General features: G+C 35.9%; 1 long non-coding RNA gene across 1 annotated transcript in view; it reads left to right on the forward strand.

Moving 5' to 3' along the window:
• Positions 1-15,173, forward strand: part of LOC136799436 (uncharacterized) — a 28,490-nt gene extending 13,317 nt beyond the window's left edge. Inside the window, exons 2-3 of the long non-coding RNA XR_010845524.1 lie at positions 11,669-11,986; positions 13,901-15,173. This is a non-coding gene — a long non-coding RNA (uncharacterized lncRNA). The remainder of the gene's footprint in view (positions 1-11,668; positions 11,987-13,900) is intronic.
• The last annotated feature ends 601 nt before the right edge of the window (positions 15,174-15,774 follow it).

A 15,774-nucleotide genomic window follows, 5' to 3' on the forward strand; every position in this document is an offset into this window, starting at 1 on the left:
GGTACCGTATTAAATGTGCTTTCATTATATTGCCAATGGAAGACGCGTCGAACCCGTGAATTCAATAATTCTGCTCAGTTGATGGCAAGTTTAAGCGTATGTGATTTTATCAATTGCATATTTGTCGTGCCCGTCTTTTGTGCTGGATACCACTGGAAAGTACATTTGGACTGCGCCGCTCTTAAAGCACAGGCGGTCTTCAACAATTGGAATGCGCTTTATTCATCTTGTGTTATTGTGATGATTACTTTCAATCGGTACTTGAAAATTGCCAAGTATGCAAGATATGATCGTATAATGTCACGCAGACGTAATCTAATCATTAACGTGGCAGCAATTTTGACGTCGTTGTTTATCTCCTTAATAGCGGTAGTGAATGTGAATTCAATGCTTTTAGTGACCGCCATATTAGCTGTCTTAACCACATTCTCAATACCAACCCTCTATGCTCTCCTCTACAAAAGTATGCGGGCTAACCAGCAAGTGACACCAGCCTGTCAGCGCCGTCTTCGTAACAAAAAAGTGCTCAAGAATTTGCTTATTTTGACCACTTGTTATTTGATGTGCAACCTCCCAGCAATGTGCATTGTTATGTATGCTTTGATCTCCAAGAATAAGATGGTTTACTTTGAAGCAAGAGTTACGCACGCTATCGTGTGTTTATCCTCTGTGTTAAACCCTGTCATTTATGTTTTGAGGGATTCAGTTTACCGTCGAACTCTCTCCACTTTGTTGCATTTAAATCGTGTTGTGGCTCAGCGACCATAGCGTGCAGATAGAGCATCTGGCTATGGTGCCGGAGAGTTCTGGTACTTGATGCATCTATGATTGATACTTTACAATTAAATAGAAGAGTCAAAGTAGAGAAACCCAGGGCACCCTTTCCAACCTTCGAGTAAAAGCTGAAGAGAAAAGAAAGCCTCTGGGTCGTCCTTGCCTGGTGGTCGCAAAATGATTTACTAAAGTATGGCTAAGTGAAAAGACTACTGTTTTGAAAGAAAACTTATCTTAGTACGGGTCAGTACTGGTTTCCTATGAAATTTGAGATGTTTACTGGGCTGTTTACTGAAGGAAACCTTATTGGAACAAAACAAACAGAATTATAAAAAAAACAATCTGACATATTATTCACGTTTTTTTTATAAGAAAATCCAAAATTTTTGAAACCTTCGGATGTTATTAACTTTTTGAGTTTCAAGTCTAAAAATGTTCTTAACATGTTCTTATTTCCCCCCATTTTTTATGTATCTTTGTCAATTTTCTTAAGAAATTGGCTGTTTTCAAGCCTTAAATAGGTTCTGATAACCTGTTCTTAACTTTTTGTCATCAAAGCCTTATGTTTCTTAAATAGTTAAAAAAAACGTGTATCATATTCATCATCACATTATATTACCATTTTCATTTTTCCGAAATCCAACTTCCACAGAAAAAGCAGGAAAATGGTGAAGTTTGGTTTTTCATCAGGCCAAGATTGCGCTTCATTTATATTGTGAGGAGAAAGATTTTTTTTCTCTAACTAGTTTTTATTTTAGAAATTTAAGTGGTTTGTTTTTAAGTTGGGGCGTGATAACCGTGATAACAAGAGGGCCTCGTTTCTTTATCCCCCCTGGATGTAAGTTAAGTCCTTCTTGGTGTTTTGGTTTTGGTCGAGCTTTTCATTTCTTGATGAATAATGGTAGACGGAGGTCTGTGATTCAAATGCGAGAAAAAAATATTTTTATGCTAGTAGACCTTTTCATAAATTACGTCACAAACATCACTTGCCTCGTTTTGAAATTACTTCCATGGTGATTAACTCCTAGCAGATTTTATTACAACTACTTACTATTCATAACAAAACCATTCAATACCTCAAGGTATGTGATCACCATGGAAATTGTTTGAATACAAGGCTCGTGACGTAATTTATGAAAAGGTCTATTTGAGCCTCGAGAAATATCAAAAGCTTAGTGGCAGGCAAAGTCCCAAACCCCGAAATTTTGACGAGAATGATAGGAAATTGTAATTGCTACTGTGCACTATTTTGAACACGAGGAAGGGTTGTAACATAAGATTTAAAGAAAAATTAAACTTTATTGTGTTCTCAACTTCAGTTGAGTTAGAATCTGAGAATGTGTGTGTGTGTCTGTCTGTCTGTGTGTGTGTATGTCCCAAAACTTTGGGGCAGCCTGGAGACTTCAAAAATTGTTCGATTTGGCTGAAATTTGGCACACTTGTTCCTTGGGTGATTATCTGGGGGTGTTTTTTTCATTTTTCAAAAATTTTGATTTTTGGGGCCTGGGGACGGGTTTTTCGCCAAAACGAGGCTAAAACTTTGGGGCAGCCTGGAGACTTCAAAAATTATTCGATTTGGCTGAAATTTTGCACACTTGTTCTATGGGTGAATATCTGGGGGTATTTTTTTCATTTTTTGAAAATTTTGATTTTTGGGGCCTGGTCACGAGTTTTTCGCCAAAACGAGGCTAAAACTTTGGGGCAGCCTTGAGACTTCAAAAATTGTTCGATTTGGCTGAAATTTTGCACACTTGTTCTATGGGTGAATATCTGGGGGTGTTTTTTTAATTTTTGAAAATTTTGATTTTTGGGGCCTAGGGACGAGTTTTTCGCCAAAACGAGGCTAAAACTTTGGGGCAGCCTTGAGACTTCAAAAATTGTTCGATTTGGCTGAAATTTTGCACACTTGTTCATTGGGTGAATATCTAGGGTTGCTTTTTGCATTTTTCAAAAATTTTGATTTTGGGGGCCTGGGAACGAGTTTTTTGCCAAAACGAGGCTAAAGCTTTGGAGCAGTCTACAGGCCTCCAAAATGATCGGATTCGGTTGAAATTTGGCACACTTGTTCATTGGGTGAATATCTGGGGGTCTACAATTGGGCCTATGAATGATTTGAAGCCACTGAAGTTGAGCCCAGTGCGTTGCGCACGTTCGACTATTTTAGTAGGAACTAATAATATTTAAAATGAAGCTCAATAAAATAAATTTATACAAAAGATTTCATTTTGATAATAATTTATAAAATTATATTTAGAATCAAAAGTTATTAGAAACAACATAACAGTTTAGTTTGTGGCTTTTTAACGATACCCTAAGGCTTAAAGATCACGCCTTCCTGTATAAACTCCAATATTTCACAAAGTTTTCTTCATTCTATGTTAATTGTTTTCAAAACCATGGAATTTTAATCTCTAAATTAGGGGATTAAGCCCACATTTGACGCACGAAGTTTAATTAAGTGGGAAATCTGAGAAAATACCAAAAAACCTCAGGTCTTTATTATTAATTGCGTGTACTGTAAACAAATTTATTTTTATAACGCTCAAAATAATCTTTCGTCAACCGACGACGAGCCCCAGAAAAGGAAATCTTTTAATTGGTGGATGTAGATACAGAGATATCATATTCGTTTACATTAGTTAGGCTAATTGCTAACAGAATTTCCGTGGAAGTGTGTCGGTTTTTAAAGTCGACTTTTCCGACATGTTGTTCTCTTATTTAACTTTGATTTTTGAATGTTTGAATCTCGAAACATTCTAGCCACGCTGTTGACGACAAAAATTGACTGGGACTCCCACTCACCGGGAGAATCGGCAAAAAAAATCGTTTCCGGCTAAAAATATACCTTGAAATTTTCATTCTCATTTAAAAAATTCACTAAAGTTTTGAATTTTCCCTGCTGGATTTTCGACCCTCACAACATCGACATTTTGGCTCCTTCATTCTATCCATCACTGGATTTAACCGGTCATCGAGGTGTTAGGCTTGTAAACAACGTCAGCGTATTTTACTGCAGCTTAAGTTTGCACTCGCTCACTACGTTTGCTAAACACAATGGCGTTTCATTTGACCATTCATTGCTCTTTTTAAGAACTATTCCCACATTTCTGTGTCTCATAAGGCAGACGCTTGTTAGTCTATTAATACGGGAATGTTTGAAACAAAAAAGTAAAAAGTACGAAAGGCTTTTTTCCATTTGGAAATTGGGATTCTTTCTACATCATAGAAAAGAATACCTTTCAATGACCTTACACTAAAATATCGAAATAGTGACGAGACCCTTCAAAGTAATAGTAACCCTATCAATCGACACTTTACAAATTGACAACTCCTTAGAACTCAGGAAACATTGAGAATTCCAAAACTGAATGACTTTATTTAGCTTAAGGCATTTTCGCCATGTTTATTTCATTACATTATGAAAGCCAAAGCTTAATAAATAGTGGTTTAAACAAATATTGGTGTGAAATTCGGACTTTAGAATTTGGTCGATATATATTTATGAAATGATCTACGGCTAAGGTATGTGGTTTTATTTCATTGCCCAATATATTTCTATTGAACACGGGACCATTCAAAAAGTACGTACGCTCGAGAGGGGGAGGGGGTACTCCCAAAAGCGTAAGAAAGCATACGAGGGGGGAGGGGGATCCTTGAGGAGAAGTACGTACGCTCGTAATTTTTCCTAAACTGTCTTTTTTGAGAGAAAAGGGCAATATTTTCAATTGTTATTTTTCATTTCTCCTTTGGTATTTTTGTTCATCTTGTACATTCTTTTAATTTCTTGAGACTTTGTTAAAAATACGATTGGATACCTACATATTCTACTGTTACAAGAGTTTCAAGTTTTGACTTTGGTTAGGGGGGTGTACTAAAAAGCGTACGTACGCTGAAGCGTACAAGGGGGAGGGGGAGTCAAAAATGCCATTTTTGAGCGTACGTACTTTTTGAATGGTCCCCACCAACGTATTATTTTTCTATGAAATACCATCCAGCAAGTTTCAGATTAAACCACATTTCCCGGTGAAATTTCGTCACGCACGATCTACCGTGTGCTTAGTTATTTATCGCTTTGAATTTGAGTTTAATTAGCGATATATTAAGTCCAGTTCCACTTAGATTTTCACAGACATTGACCTAGAAGTGAATGTTTCTCTGATTGCTTTGGACAACGGACTACGAACATATACACAGTGACTGTATAATGAACAGGATTAGCGAGTTTATATGTATCTAAAAGGGCTGATTTACCTTCGTCCTCAGTCAGTCAAAATCTCACTGTTCCTGTCGCAGAAAAACACACATTCATAAATTTGCTATTGTCTACAGAGCGCTGGTGTGATAGAGATTGCTCTCTGCTGTCGAAATTAGTAGATTTAGTTTGAAGCTAGCAACCCGGAAAGCACGTATAAACCTAAAGCAAATGACGTAAATTTGTTGCCTTAGATTTCAAGAGATGCCAAAAGCACTTAAGAAACAATTTTTTGGCATACAGTGACTGTTCCTATGATAAAACCACATCAAAAAGGTAAGCTCGGCAAACTGAAATTAGAATTTGCACGCCTATTATGCTACGTGTCTATTGTGTAACTTTATGAACTTTTGCAACAAAGTAGAGTCATTAGGCCGGTTAGCGGACAGTTTGGTATACGGGCCAATTTCTCAAAAACTATAAATCTTATTTACATAAAACGTATTATACCATTCAGTTTGATGTGTTTCATATAAATCGGAACCGATTTTGAGAAATTGATTATATTTTAATGATTTATATTTATAAGTCGACATTTTTCTAGAAAAATGAATTTTTTGGTTTTATTTATTTTCTATACAGCTTTTAGGAGGCCCCTCAAGTTGCAACTCTGATCACGATATCACGCAATTTTTGGTCGCCTCACGCAAGAAGGAGACCTTTAAATTCGGTGTTTTCTCCATACGACTTTTTTTGTGAAAGTTTGGTCGCCCGATTCGGAATTAAATGTTCGGTGATTCGGGAAATTATTTCCCGCGTAAATTCTTGCATAAGCCGTTTTATCTCTGTTATATTACGCCACGCAAACTTATCAGACAGTATTTGCGGTGTAGAGATTCTAATTAGCTCCGTAGTAGTTAGCGCACTTGTTTTATGAAATCTAAATAACGGAGATAATTAAAAGCCTCGTGAAAGTTGTCAACAGTTTCTACTGCAAGCAGCAGATAATTCTTGATTCTACAATAGACCTTTTTTCAAAGAGGCCACCCTGTTGAATAATTATGTAGTCCAGCAGAAAAACAATGATTAAACGAGTCTGCTAAATTGCGTGGGTTGCGTGGGTGCGTGGGTCAATATTTTTGCGTGGGTTAATATTTTTGCGTGGGTCTTTTTTTTTGCGTGGGTGCGTGGGTCAAAGTATTTTTTGCGTGGGTCAAATTTTTTGCGTGGGTCAATTTTTTTTGCGTGGGTCAATTTTTTTGCGTGGGTCATTTTTTTTGCGTGGGTCATATTTTTTTTGCGTGGGTCATTATTTTGTGCGTGGGTCATATTTTTTGCGTGGGTCATTATTTTTTGCGTGGGTCAAAGTTTTTGTTGGTGATTTTTTAGCTAACTCGATTTTTTTACTAAATTAAAACTTTCGAGCTAGCTAAGATGTTTTTTTTGTCAAATTAAAATTTCCAAGTTATCTTATACAAAAATGTGTTGTGTATATATCTACGAAAACTAAACAAAAGCACACAGTTTTTATGTAGTAACACCTTGTGGTTTATTTTACATAGTTGCACTTATTTACTATAACATTATACAGAATCAACACACACCCGTCTAATTTTTGTAGACACACTTCAGGATCACACTTTTGAATTTTAGCATGCTATATTTCAGGATTTCAGTGTCATGGAAATAAACACTATAACTTTAAGCAAAAAAATGAGATATGACCGCTTCTTTTCTTTCTATGGAATTTTTTCCTCCCTTTTCTCTTGCTTTGAAAAAAAGTACAGCGTCTTTATTTCGTCCAATTTTTTTAATTGGCCTTTAATGTACTTAAATCAGAGAAATTACAAGTGGGGTGGACGAAAAAATTTTCAGATTTTGTCGCCATTTGCTTTGTTCTTTAACACTCAAAGGAAACCCAAAAGATTAAAGCGTGCTATAAGAAGCTATAAAGCTTCTAAAAAGATTCTATAAAGCTTCCTCTTATAAAAAGACACTCCTTTGTTGGAAACATTCTTTCCGACCTCGTTTATTGGAACTAATTCACCATATTGTTATTCAGAAAGTACGGAACTGTACAGCTATGCAAAATAAACAAAATAAACCAAAACGTGTTATGTAAAACAAATCCAACATTTTGGATGTGACCAGTTCGAATTTCAAAGGGAAGGCATTTTTTCGAATTACAGAGAGAATTTTGACCCACGCAAAAATTTTGACCCACGCAAAAAATAATGACCCACGCAAAAAATAATGACCCACGCAAAAAATATGACCCACGCAAAAAATAATGACCCACGCAAAAATTTTGACCCACGCAAAAAATTCGACCCACGCAAAAAAATTGACCCACGCAAAATTTTTGACCCACGCAAAAAATATTTTGACCCACGCACCCACGCAAAAAAATGACCCACGCAAAAATATCGACCCACGCACCCACGCACCCACGCAACCCACGCAATTTAGCAGACTCTGATTAAACCATGCATGATTATTACAATATGCATGATACAGTAATTATGTATGGCTCTATCATTGTTTTTATGGCTGGAGTACATAATTATTCAACAGGACGTCCTCTTTGAAAAAAGGTCTATAATGATTCTTCAAAATTGAAATTGAAACTTATGGTTCTTCATTGATATTATTCCATTCAAACTACCACACTCGTGATGTTGTTGAAAACAAACCTCCTTTCACTAGAATCACTTTTGAGGTTAAAATTTGGTTTTGGAAGATGGATGTGTTTGTGTTGACAAGAAAAATAAGATAGATTTTAGATAAGAAGAAGTTTATTATTGTTTCAATTACTCGAAATCTATGATAGCAGTTGATAGCATGTCCCAACCAAGATCACTCACTGCATATGGCAACCTAACCAATGTATTAATTTCCAGATCAAGTTGTACCATGAATTTCTTAGCTACAATTAGCAGATTTGAAGTGAAGCAAACAAAAGAACATTTATCACCTAAACGCTAAAGCAAGATTTGATTGATGATTCACCGTTCCAAGACATGCAATTTTGTGTAACCATTGCGAGTATTGACTTAAAATTTCTTGAACAAACATACAATGTCTCTATGTAGGGGACTACTGGCATCTAGTCAAAGATGAGAGTGACGTTATGTATTCTTTCTCTGGAATGGCCCTTTTGATTATTATTGTTGTTGTTTCCCCTAGCATCCATCCATTGAAACATGGAGTTATCAAGATATTTGCTGGAGTTTTAATTACACAACGTGACATTTTGCACCTACATTATAAGAAGAAATTTTGGCGGGAATTTAGTTTTGGACCCTCCCGGCGCTCCAGAAACGTCCTGAGCAAAAAGTGTCGTTTTTCTTGTATTACGACAATTGATCTGCACCGGAACTCCGGAGCTGTGTTAAGAATCACTTTGCTCCGCGAAGAGCTCCGGAACTTACCAGAGATAAAAATAGTGTTCTTTTAGCTGCTCTGATTTTTCAAGCTCGCAGTCATATTAAATTCCCTCCAAAATCTTTACTTTTGTTAAGATTACTTCAACTGTATTATTAGATTTATTATAATAATTTATTGACACTTTCTAGCAACTATTTTTAATTGTACAACAAGAAACATCCATTGATATACAGTAAGTTAAACATGATATGATTAAGTGACCGTCTTCCAACTCAAACCCTATAACTTGAATGTTTCCTTAACTCAAACGGTTTTTTTATCCCTTCAGAACAAATTTAGACTATTTTCACCATATCCCACCTAATGTCAATTTAAAAAAATGATAACTTTCTGAAAACCTTTAAGATTTTAGGGTTGACAAAAATAATATTATATTACATATTTGTTTCTGAAGAATATTTTTCAGGCTGATTCCAATCTCATTTTATCTTTTCTAACATTAACTTTAAAAATCAACTTCAGCACATTGCTTTTTAACGATTTTGCACATTCGTAAATCACGTGTTACAGTGTTAAGCTTTTCGTCCTTTTACTTTTTTCAAACTTTTAAGCTCTTTAAAAAGCTATCCCATTTAGGCGACCTTCCAGCGCAGCTGGTTTATTTGTCTTCAATCACGATCACGTTTTGACCTCTCATCACACAATCACGAAAAAAAAATTCCCAAATCATGTAATAACGCTAACCGCTTGGGGGCCTCATTTAGGATCATCCGCAGGAACTGCATGACTTTAGTAGTATATATCAGTGTTAATGGATAATTCTACTCTAGGAGTAATATCATCAAATAATACCCAAAAAAACGTTGACAAGTTTTGGCCCTGACAGGGGAGAGTGTATTAAGTGTTAACGGATTTTTATTTCTTAGGTTATCTTAGCCACGCTTAAAATAATGAGGGGAAATTTCAACTTGCCGTCAGAAGAGACTAATAAAATATGGAAAGTTATTGTTTAAAAAAATTGTCGTCCAAAATAATGCAATATCCCGGGGGGGCACTCGATCTGAAATCGACCATACGTTCGGCCCAAAATTTGGCTTCTAAAATCGGACCCTTACAGTGCAGTGAATTTCCATGAAAAATCATACCCTTACAGTGCACTTTTTCAAAATTTCTCGCCCGTAAGGGCGAAATTTTTGCAATTTTCCAAGAAAATGTGGAATTTTTCCTCCAAAATTGACCAATTTTGTGATAATTTTACCAAAAAATTGGCCTTTTACCAAAATTTCCTACCCTTACAGTGCAGTTCAGTGTAGTCTTGTAATTTCCTACCCTTATAGTGCACTAACTGAACTATGAAAAACCTACCCTTAAGGGCCGAACGTCTGGTAGGTCATTTACCTTGAGTGCCCCCCCCCCCCCCGGGTGCAATATTCATAAGTCCACAATAATTTGAAAAATAAAACAATCACGTTTTCACAAAGGGAATTCATATAATATAAAAGAACTTTCTGGACCTTTTTTTTTACTAAAAAGGGTATAAAACCTTCAACAAAAAAAAACAGTTAAAAAATTTGCTTGGTAAATTAATTTTACAAGTTGAATTGAAAAAACGACAAACTTCTGAAGACTGGGAGATAAAAATTAAAACGCTTGTTTCATACTATTCATCAAAATACATTTGCCATGGAGGTAGATAATTTTGTTTTAATTTTGGTTTTTACTTTTTTCCCACAGCAGGAAAAAAATTGTTGTCGAATTCCCAATAGGGATAAAGATTATATTGTTCCAAGCTTTATAAAACTATTGGGAATGGTGGCTTTACACATAGAATTTCGAATGGAGATGAAATTAAAGTCCATTTGTGGGGGGCTGAAATTGTCGGGTATTTTTTCCACCGGGGACGAAATTTGACTAAATTTTCCAATATGGAGCTGGAATCCCTGCGGGTCTGTGACACAGGGGTTTATTAAATACATGTGCACAGTTTTGAGCGAGCTTTGTAAATAGATGGAAGACCCAGAATCACAAGTTAGTTTAAAAGCCGAAGAGGCTAGAATTGGTTACTTTAGATGGGAAATAATGATGCTTTATTCATCTTGTTTTGTTTTTCAAGCTCCATCGGGGAACTGAGACAAGGGTGTCCTTATAAGTAAATAGTTTGATTCTTGCCGTTGGGTGGTTTTTGTTTAAGGCGTATAGTTTTCCAACCTAAATCATTCATTGAATGTATGCAGAGTGTAAATGGGTTAAAACTTTGGTTCTCTCTTAAAAGCTCTTCTTTTTACTAAAATTACACTAGCCATAATTTTTATTAAAGTGCCACCGCAGAAGAACGATCAAATAAGTTGTTGAATTTGGAAAGAAATGTTACTGATAGCCGTTACTTCTGTTAGAATGGCATCTCATCTGAAGCAAAATTTAGTCTACGAATATTAGCAATTTCAAGCAATTTGTGTCCATCACATAGATATGTAAAGTTATTTATCTGTTTTTTTCATCTCTTTTATTACCAAAATAATGGTATACTATGGTTTGTTTATATTATAAACGCTACTGTACTAAACTGCCTCTTTAATGTAACAGTCACACGACAAGTTTTTAAAAGGATACATATTTCTAATTTGCGTTCCTCAGAGTGGTTAATAACTATTTGTGGTTCAAATAGGGAATTTCCCGACAAAAAAGGAATTTCCCTTAATTTGACTCCCTAAGGTAATAAAAAAGACATATAGAGCTTTGAAAATGGGTAATCAGATCAAAACAAATCCGGAAAAGTGTTTTTAATGATGATAAAACAATAGAAATACAGTCAAGCTAAGAATGTTACCGGACACCATTTAACCGGAACTAAAATACTGAAAAATGCGTGCAAGATTATGAGATGTTTGCCCAACTTCCTTATGCGTGAAGCTATGAATGCCATCTTCGGAAGCTTTAGGCTTCCTGCGGTGGCAATAATGCAGACCACCAATTTGGGATGCTTTGATGAAATGTAAGCAAATGGTTTACATTTTCAACGGGGAAATATTTTGCATTGTTATTGCTTTTGCCAGCGTAAAGAATCTTTATTATTTAATATTTATATCTGGTACGGCGAATGAGGAAACTTAAGCGATTTCATTGTGATCTTACCGACGAAGAGAAAAGTTTCTGTGTTTTTCTGTGAAAATCTAGTACGATGGCCACCGTACCTGCCGTATCCGTTGCGCCGTGCCTGTTCCAGGAATCTTGTTACAAGGATTTTGTTCCCAGTTTAAAAATATTACTTTTGATTTATTAACTAGTCTTATAATCTAATTCTCTCTTATTTTATAGCAACTGAGAAATTTCACATTCAAACTCGCCATTCCGACAAATCAAACGCTTTGCACGGTCAATTCAACAAATTTGACCTCATCAACAAACTCAAATTTATTTTCTAACTGCACCGACAACGTAACCGCCATATCTACCCCTAACCATGCTATCTCAACACTAAACATGAATTTGAAGACCATTATTGATGCTTTGTTTTGGATGAAAGCAGTTTCAATGGTATTAGGTATCATTTTCAATATTTTGGTGATTGTGGTACGTGGCAACAAATTTGTGAGACAACGTAGAATCTCTTCCTACCATTTCATTATTTTACAGGTAAAAGCTTTTCTAACAGTAATGAACACCCTAGCTGGGAGACCCGTCTACTCTGTTCGTGTGGTTTCGAAGTATAGCATTTAGTTAAAAAAAATAATAATGTAGAAATCTTGATAGAAATAACAGAGTAGCCGGGTATTTTTGTAGATGCCAAATCTGTCCGCAGAATTCTATTGGCTGTTAAACAATTGAAAGGAAATTTGTGGTTACTAACTTTGGCCAGTAACTAGCTTCGACAAAACTTATATTTTTTTGCGAGGACTGATTTTGGAAAATGACAGGTCCGATCAATGGCTATTGCAAAGGAGCACTTTTATTGTTTATTACTTAAAAATGAAAAAAAGCTTTTATTTGAACATGGAATTATTATAGACACTGGAAAAACAACGGGCTGATTTTTGCAAATTTCTCATGTACAAGCCTTGTCCGCAGTAATGACATTATTGTTCACCCTCCTTCCGCCATTAAATGATTTTTCGTAGCATTTTAATTGCATTTCTCATCAAAATACACTTATCCAATTCCCAAATGAGACTTTCAGTTTTCCTCCGAGATTGAAACTCATCTAGTTAATTACTAATTACAGTAAAACCTCCAATTAACGGACACTCTAAAAGGCGGACACCTCTGATAAGCGGACAATTTCATTTTCCCCGGCTGTTTCCTAGTCAAATCCTCATAAAAAAGTTTCTAAAAGGTGGACACTCAATTAGCGGACCCTCTGATAAGCGGACAAATTTTTTCGCACGAAATGGCCAAAACCCCTATTTTAGCTCTCCAATTAGCGGACATTGAATATCAAACGGGTCACAGACGTCCAAAATCGAAAAAACTTTTTTTAGATATTTTTATTTCAAGCACTTATTAGTCTTATTATTCAAATTATTTCTACAAATTTCCAGTTTTCCCTTGACCCATTCAACGAATTTAGGTGGGCTAAAGAAATCATAAATCACGGATTTTCTTTTATTTGTTAAAAACTAAATTGTTGCGTTTTAATAACATTTCTCTTGTTCTTCTATGGCCTAGTGTCTGCAGATAAGTACTTTAGACCCCAATTTTGTATTTTCGACACCCTGGGATGGCATAATTTCAATATTGGAGCTCCGAGATCAAAAGTTTCTAAAAGGCGAACACTTCTAATTAGCGGACACTAACCCCTTTCCCCGATGGTGTCCGCTAATTAAAGGTTCCACTGTATACGTCGTTATGACGTTTTAAATTTTTTTAGAAATAACAGTATTAATCATTTTTCAAAATCAGAGTCCGCCATGACAGTTGACCTTTGCGGACAAAGTCTGTACATTGATTGTTTTCTGAAACAATAGAAAGACAATACTTCGCTCTCCACCGTTTCATTCGATGTTTATCCAGAGTCTCTATAATAAATCCATGATTTGAAGTAGATATAAAACCTCTAATCTGTAAAAATGGTATGATCTGCAATAGAGCAAATTTATTGGTTCCTGATGAACATAGCCTTTATCTTGGATGTAGATGTAAATATAATCTAAAATAATATATCATCTCTAAAATCTTTAAATCTTCTCAAACCCATTTTGACTGTGTTGCAATGCAAAAAAAGCTCTGATAATTCACGAGCCCACATAGATGATCCTACATTAGATCAATAAAGAAAGGAGTAGTTTAGGAGGCGGGATAAATTTGAAAACGGTGGTTAGCCTGGGGTGGAGTAAGCACTGCCGTAAACCGCCCTGCTGACGCCTTGACTCTACGCATATATATTTTCCCGCGTTTACTGACCTTCTAATGGACAATAGCAATACTTGCATTAAAAACAACACACCAAAAATAGTATAAATACTTTGTTAAAGGTATGAAAATTATAATTAATAATTTCAATCTTGTAAAATTATATCAATGATCTCAATGGTTTCTTTTGAATGATTTCAGATCGCGTTGGCAGATCTCATCCATGCATGCCTGCTCTCTTTCGAAGTTGAGAAGTATTTGAATAACTTCGTGTGGGTGCATTCACTGGCAGTGTGTCGTATTGTGTACGCATTGTCGGCAATGTCTGCAGGTGTCCCGATCCTTCTCATGTTGTTACTCGCAATCGAACGTTATCTTGAGTCATCAACGCATTAACTCACAAACTCCGAAATCGAAGCATTCTTCTAGTTGGTATATTCATTTGGGTTTTTTTGTTTATTGTAATTCTCCCCATTCTCCTTTCACTCAAGATTCATGATCACTTTGGCGCATGTGCAGAAGAAATGGACCCATTATTGAACAAGGTGGTTACTATTTTCTATTTTGTTGTATTCATGGTGATCCCGCTGTTGCTAAGCACTTTATTCCACTGCCATATCTACCATTTCGTTCGACGTCACACGAAGAAAATGTCGATGCACGTGCAAATTAAAACGCCGCCCGGCCAATTGAATAATAACAGGCTTGATGGAAATACTTCTGAAGCGTCCTTCATCACCAAGGCGTCGTCCGTCGCTGGTGATTGCAACACGTACCTTGTTACGGAGAAAAGGCAACTGAGTAATATGGCAAGCTCCGTTGGAAGTACACGTGATGAAAATGAAGAATTGTGTCCTCATTCGAAGAAATCGCACGTGGTCTTGAAAATCGGTAGTAAAACTATCCGTAAGATTTGCCACAGTGGAACAACCATGTGCTACAAGGTACGACATCGCTTAACCGGAATTCGTCACCAGCGTAAAGAGAAAACCAGGCGTATAAAAGTACATATTCTACTGGCAATCACTGTCTCTTTCTTTGTTGTCAATGCACCAACAAATATCTGGCACACTTTGAATCTTTACTTCAAATTCTCCCTTCAAACAAGAATCTACATGATTTTCGTCACTGGTTTGGGCTCAATGCGTTGTTTTATCAACGGTATCATATACAGTTTAATGGATTACAAATTTCGCAAAGAATTCCGTCTATTGGTTAAAACATTGATCTATGGGAGAGCATACGAAAAGAAATATCAACAAAAAAGTCATTCCCACCCCTCCAGGAGCACTCAAATGCATTCTGTCAGTGGGAATCAGTGTTGAAGAGGAGAAAATATAATCTGGTTATCCTGGTAAGATAGTTAAGTGACTTAGTGAAAGATATAGAAAAGCTAAGATACGCCGGGAAAGATATTCGAAAATTGAGAGAAAATGACAAATTTTGGAAGAGACGTTGTTGAGTCACGATCCCTCTTATTATTCTTAGATATTGATATTCCAAGAGGAAAACAAAATCAAAACAATATGAATACAATGGACGATTCACATCACTGGGTTGCATGTACTTAGGCAAAATGGGTGCCGGGTATGTGCGAGCCATAAGGGTCCCTTTTAAAGACCCTCGAAAGTCTCTCAAAGGGTTACAAAAACCATTAAAATGAAAATTGAGTCTCTGTAAGGGTACAAAAATCACGAAATTCAATATTTCCTCTCTCGTGATTTTCCAAAATTTGGGCAAAAATTCCTCTCTCTAAGGGTCAATTTTCGATTCTTGGCTCGGACATATCCGTTTGGGATAAAATGAAGGTCTTAAATTGCTGTATTAGGATGGTAAATTTTTTATGGGTGAGGATTTTAGATACTATTGTTTGAGGCTCAGAAATTCAAGAGATCATCTCTTTTGCACTTTTGCGCTATAACGCTTTATAAGCATACGAAGGCTCAAAATTGCAAAATTCTTAAGCTTAACAATAACATATTTTTCAAGTTGTCATTTTTTTATCTGTTTAAAAAGGTTTGGTAGAGGTCATGTAAAAAAAAGATATTCCACTAATGCTACATTCCACTATTCCC

The sequence above is a fragment of the Clytia hemisphaerica genome, unplaced genomic scaffold (genome assembly GCF_902728285.1).
Source record: "Clytia hemisphaerica strain Z4C2 unplaced genomic scaffold, Clytia hemisphaerica genome assembly, whole genome shotgun sequence".
NCBI lineage: Eukaryota > Metazoa > Cnidaria > Hydrozoa > Leptothecata > Clytiidae > Clytia > Clytia hemisphaerica.